Genomic DNA, 6,173 nt, shown 5'->3' with positions numbered 1-6,173 from the left:
AAATTTAAATTTTGTCACCTTTTTGCGAGTGCCACGCCCACCTGGAATTGGAAGGAAGTAGTTGAAGTCTCCACCACGATCCTCAACTGACCATCACATCCCATTGACAACTCATGTTGGTGGGTTAGTGTGTACTAATGTGTACTAACATTTACAGCACACAACATCATAAAAAGATGGCGGCCGTGACGTCAGTTGATAACGCATATCCAACATAGCCCAGACAGAAAGTTTGAATTTTAGAGGGAAGATAGGTCCATTGGGCTACCTCTGCTACCCTAAGGAAATGATGTGACATAAAGGACACTTGTACCACCTCCACTATCCTAAGTCACCGGACCGCCACCTCCTCCTAGGGATTTGCGGGAGAAGGACTCAGCCTGCACTGGGCTGGTGGAGAAAGGAAGGAGTGTATTTGTTTTGGAACAATTTATTTAGGGATGGAGTATATTTACTACGCTGAGGCAAAACACACTCTCTGACATGCTTGGGGTCACGTCACACAGCCTACAGACAAGTGAACCACTAAAAGACTCTGCAAACATGCTTGCTAATCATCAACTGTCAAAATCATGCACCTGTCTTTATGTAAACAATTTGAGCCACTACCACCATCTAGTGTGTTCGCCACGAGGTCCAGAGCCCAACTGACCTAGTGCATAGCACCACCACCAGAGCTTGCTATCATCCCTCTCTCTTTCTCTCTATCGACATTCTAATGGGACACCTCTGATATGCAGATACTGATGTCACAGATCCCGCTGTTCCACACCTCATGACGTGTGTGTGTGACACGTATATGAACGTAACACATTGTGCTATAGAAAACTTGTTTCATCACTCTTAAATAATTCAGTACACTGATGTGCAGACACGAAATCGTAAACTGTCCAAATATCTCATAGCACAGCCTACAGACCTGCTCGCAAAATAATCCAACACACACAGGCAAGCACCCTCCGCCACCCCCTGTCCACTAGACCGCACAGGAGGCTAGCGGCAGCCAGCCGTGAAGTGACGCGGCCATCAGCTCTCAAAAGACACACAGACACCTGTTAAGGTCCCACACGCTTGAGATGGTGGAGCCCCTTTCATACTTGGCACCTGAGAAATTCCTCGTGAAATACATAATCACCTAGGTGCTGGACGCAGGTGAAAGTTTCCTCTATTTTCGAGTATACAGTCACTGTTTACTGACATCACAGAACTCCAAGGCGCACTCACGCAGCCCCCATATGCAAGACACCTCCGGGCAGCACATGTCTCTACTGTTGATAATAGAATAGCTACAAACCTTTCCAAATGCATCTAAGAAGGTTCTCAATCTTACACTCATATCACATGACTATGTAAAAAATAGAAACCGAGTCGACCTCTCGGAAATTGTGTAGTGTCCCAGAAATAGTTAACACTCGCTTTCTTGATGTCTCAGCTTGTATGCAGGAAAATTCTTGCGCTAACAGAACCTGTTTACGAAAATAAGGCAGAATAACGTCGAATGTAGTCTTCCTCTCAGACCTAATGTGGTACCCACTACGTCACATGTTACCCTTCCTGCTTTCAACACACACAAACGTTCCCTCAGCTATGTAGAAGTACCTAGATCCCACCACAAAGGATGTGAATGAATCGAGCATTACGATTGGCTCTTATCGAATTTACCCACCGAATTAAAGATGCCGCCGGTATCAAAGCACCATCCACCTTTCCTTTCTTTCTGGAGACGGGACCCTTTGGCACAGATCGCAAAATTGCCCTCGCAGCTAAACCCACAAAGTTGTCTATAGACCATGAAATACATACGAGACTCACAAGAATATTGGAAGCCAGGAACATATTTACCAGTCTAACTACAATTAAATATTATTACGATTACCGCAACAGTCAGACACCGATCGATGTATACGTAATTTCTTCTCTTGATGGTTGTGCTTCTGAAACGAATCTCAGTATCTATAGCGCACATAATTTTCCACATAAAAAATTCTCTCATAACCTCGCGGTTATGAATGTGCTGAATCTATGCATCCCTCACGATAGGGCACACAGTCATCCACTCTAGTCATGCCACAACATAAATCATAGTAACTTTACAATGCAATATATACACATTTTACACAACGTAAGCAACAATTACTTTAGAATACAATATATACACAATTCACAAAAACAGTGCACTTATCTTTTAGATCTGTACAGCACCCGAAAAAATTGTGGTATGTCTACACCCACACCGGCTATATGTCACGATGCTCCTCAGATCTAGGTAAGCACTGTCAGCCTTTTCTTTCTTTCTACAGACCTGACATTCAGCGTCAATAAACTATTTTACACTCATCACTATATTGCACCGAAAACTAAACCTCGGAAAATGCCATACATATCGTCAAATACGGAAAGATTGTTACTCAATTACACTGCTCTCCCACTGAGGACAGGAGCTTGAATACGAGTATTAGAGCGTGAAACCTATATCCATCCCAGCAATATATCACCGCGTACCGTGTCGATATAGTAAACATAAAATTCATATCCTGTGCCATACAAAATCATCCCTTTTACATTAGAGCGCCCTCGGCGGACCAAAGTCGCTCGCAGAACTGTTCTGCAAATTCGGGATCCTTTGCCCTTGGCACAAACGCGTTACTGTTTCTGCTCTGAACCAGCTCCCTTGCTTGCTCGCTCTTCTACGCACATCTCCAGACTGGGGGATTACAAGAACACACGTATTTTCACACGATTCGCCATTATATTAGACCTTTTTTCGCGGTACTTCTCGATATCGAGCACTAGGCAGCATGCTACCGATCGCTAGTGCAACATAATTCGCAAGATATAGACGGGAAATTATTTCTCTACAAACCCCAAACTTTAGCGATGTGCAGTGTGCTGTAAGCCACTGAGTCACTAGAAACAAATAAAGAAAACTAATACTTCAAATCTCAAATACCAATGTCAGTGATGTAACAGATTCCGAATCATCCCTATAATTTACAAGCCAACTAAGGACTTTCCCATGTCTAGAGTACTGGCAAATGTGTCTTCCACTTGCTAGATGCACATACCACAATCGATCTTCTCTCAACTAAATAAAGGCACGGAATTTGCAGAAGCTGTCAAACAAACAATTTGCATTGGAAGGAATAACGGTCCAGCGCAAACGCACCTCCGTACACAATCTTCTCAAATCTCCACTTGATGACAAAAGCTACTCAACACATACTAAGTATTAGTTCGCTATTCGGTCTTCTAAACGATGGCAAAGTTCACTCAGATACATTCCTACACTCCAACAGGCCTCTGCATTCGGATGGCTGCTGCCGTTGATGGGTAACGTGAGTCATTCCCACCACAGGCCATGCATAGAAGGAATCATTCTAGAAAACCGGTCACATACATGTTTTGTCATTATACTTACAATGAAATGTTATGATTGCGGACTCAATTGAACGGCATTCGACAATGGGCGAAGTATCGGAAATACACCCTGCTGAAGGCTGTGACTCTGGTAATGGAAATATCTGTACCTTCCTTATGACTGGACGTAGTCATCTCCTTTACACACATAGGATCACAAACAGTCACATTATAAGCCTGATACTCAAAAACGTATCACGCACCCACCACTACTACTAAGTATAATAATTTTTGACCATTAAATGATTGCACATGATGCAAAATAATACTGACCGAAAATGAACGATGGGTGTGCGTGTCTCTTAGGTTTTTCTTGCGAGTGCTACCACTATGTCTTAGAAAGAGAGACGTAATCGGTCAGACGTTACAAAAAACCTGATCACAACAAAAAACTGTATGTTTCCATCACAAGCGGTCTTGGTTCTACAGCTGCATGCAAGTATTCATGTTAAAAGCTACAGCCACTTTACAAATCGAGGTACGATCTTACCTCTGAATGAGCTGGTTTTTCCGGTCAAATACTTATGGTGATTGCAGGAATGTGTATTATGGGGCCAACACATAGCCCATGATGGAACCTTTCTTTTCTGTGAAATTAAAACGTCAGGTTTCGTTGAATTATGTGTTAGAAATTGTAAAAAGTGAGTCTTACTGTGATTTTCTACAAGCCATGAACTTAGGTCATGAACTGCGCTATTTGAAACCGAGCCAATGTTGCACACAACATCCTTTACTACCAAGCTAGTGTCATCAGCAAACAGAAATACTTTAGAGTTACCTGTAATACTAGAGGGAATATCATTTATATAAATAAGGAACAGGAATGGCCACAACACTGATCCCTGGAGCACCCCCAGGGTACATACCCCTGCACACATCTACCCCCCTCAGACCTCACATCACAGCCATTGTCAACATTGTAAATAATGACCTTTTGCTGTCTGTTGCTAAAGTAAGAGGTGATCCAGTTATGAGCTACTTCCCACATTCCGTAATGGTCAAACTTCTGGAGCAATATTTTGTGATCAACACAGTCAAACACCTTAGTTAAATCAGAAAATATGCCTAGTGTTCGAAACCTGCAGGACTATCCTGCTGAGGACGTGTTACTATTTCTTCTGACTGCCTGCTAGACAATTCCTATTAATTCCCGTATCCCTGCTGAGGTTCTCCATGGACAGCAGTGAGGACGCTGCTCCATCTCCATCCAGATTCTCGTCCTCCATCATGTTGCACTATACCATGCTTTCCGCCAGGGAAGGTAGTTGGGGCACCTGGTTTTGGTTCGCTTTCGTGTCAGATTGGCTGCCCTGCCTACACTCTCCAGATGGAAGACTGAGAGTTTCGGTGCCATCAAAATCAGCTCAGAGTCCGGGTGGGCACTCTGACACCCATCCCAGCTATGCCACCACTTTCGCCGGTATCCCTGTTGCTGGGTGGTGTTACAGCCTCAATTTCTACCTGTGTCAGTGCCAGTCAATGAGTCTATGACATCACAGCCCTCAGCAGCAGCACTGGTACCCCTCCAGCCACTGGACAGGCCCCTCACTGGTTCGATGTCTCCAATGTGGCCTCATCCTGTGGCAGATTCAATTCCATCTTCCCCACCAGTGTCATGGATACTGGCTAGGATTGCCCATTGTTGTTCCTGTCAGTTTGTGCTCCTACAGCTGGTGTCAGGGTGCTCCTTACATTGACCACTTTGCTGACTGTGAATTGCCCGCATCTCGTGGTTGTGCGGTAGCGTTCTCGCTTCCCACGCCCGGGTTCCCGGGTTCGATTCCCGGCGGGGTCAGGGATTTTCTCTGCCTCGTGATGGCTGGGTGTTGTGTGCTGTCCTTAGGTTAGTTAGGTTTAAGTAGTTCTAAGTTCTAGGGGACTGATGACCATAGATGTTAAGTCCCATAGTGCTCAGAGCCATTTTTTTTTGACTGTGAATTGCTCTCCACTCCATGGCCTCCACAGATGTGTGCACTGTCTCCACATCATGGCCATCCACTCCACCCCCAACGGGAGAGGGACATAGTGACCTGAGTAAGATTCCACACGCACAATCCAGGTGTGCAGGGTACGGTTTCACACAGAAGTTGCAAGATGCTAGCACTAGCAGAGGCCTTCACTCTCGGATGCATGCACAGACTCTGTGTAGTGCACTCTATCGGCCAGCTGACGGCTTATAGAGTCAGGCCTGGGCAGCCTCACTTTTGTCATGTATTGACATTCAGCCTACGTATCTCAGATTAGTAGTGCCGCCATGTTGTGGCAAGTGTTTCCCTGTACCAGTATTCTTGAAGTAATAAAGTGTTGTGCTTGTTATTATCTGTGTTTCAGTTGGGCACCTGATAAATAAGTTTCGTCCATCATGTTTGCAACATATGATGTAAAGTTTTTGGGCATTCTTTAGAAATCACAATTTTCCACGTTCTTTCTGTTTACTCATTCGCTAACAATTAGTTGTTCAAGAGGAAGCAGATTATCGGACATAAGGATTTAATTATGAAGAAGTTCAGAAATGCACTGAATTTCTCTCAAAACAGAAATGTTAAAAAAAGAGCAAAAAAGGTTTTAACTATGTTTTCTATTTCTGTATGCAGCTTGTCAATCAAAGGAATTTGGTCTTGAAAACATTGTGTGAATATAGTGAAGAGTTCTGTAGATGAGACTTTACTTTTCAAACTGACTGTCTCTTGAAACCAGTCACAACAAAATTTGTTTTTTCTCATCTCAAAAAGTTTATCACAGAGTATCAGAGCAGC

Source organism: Schistocerca americana, chromosome 6 (genome assembly GCF_021461395.2).
Source record: "Schistocerca americana isolate TAMUIC-IGC-003095 chromosome 6, iqSchAmer2.1, whole genome shotgun sequence".
NCBI classification, from domain to species: domain Eukaryota; kingdom Metazoa; phylum Arthropoda; class Insecta; order Orthoptera; family Acrididae; genus Schistocerca; species Schistocerca americana.
This window is presented reverse-complemented; position numbering follows the sequence as displayed.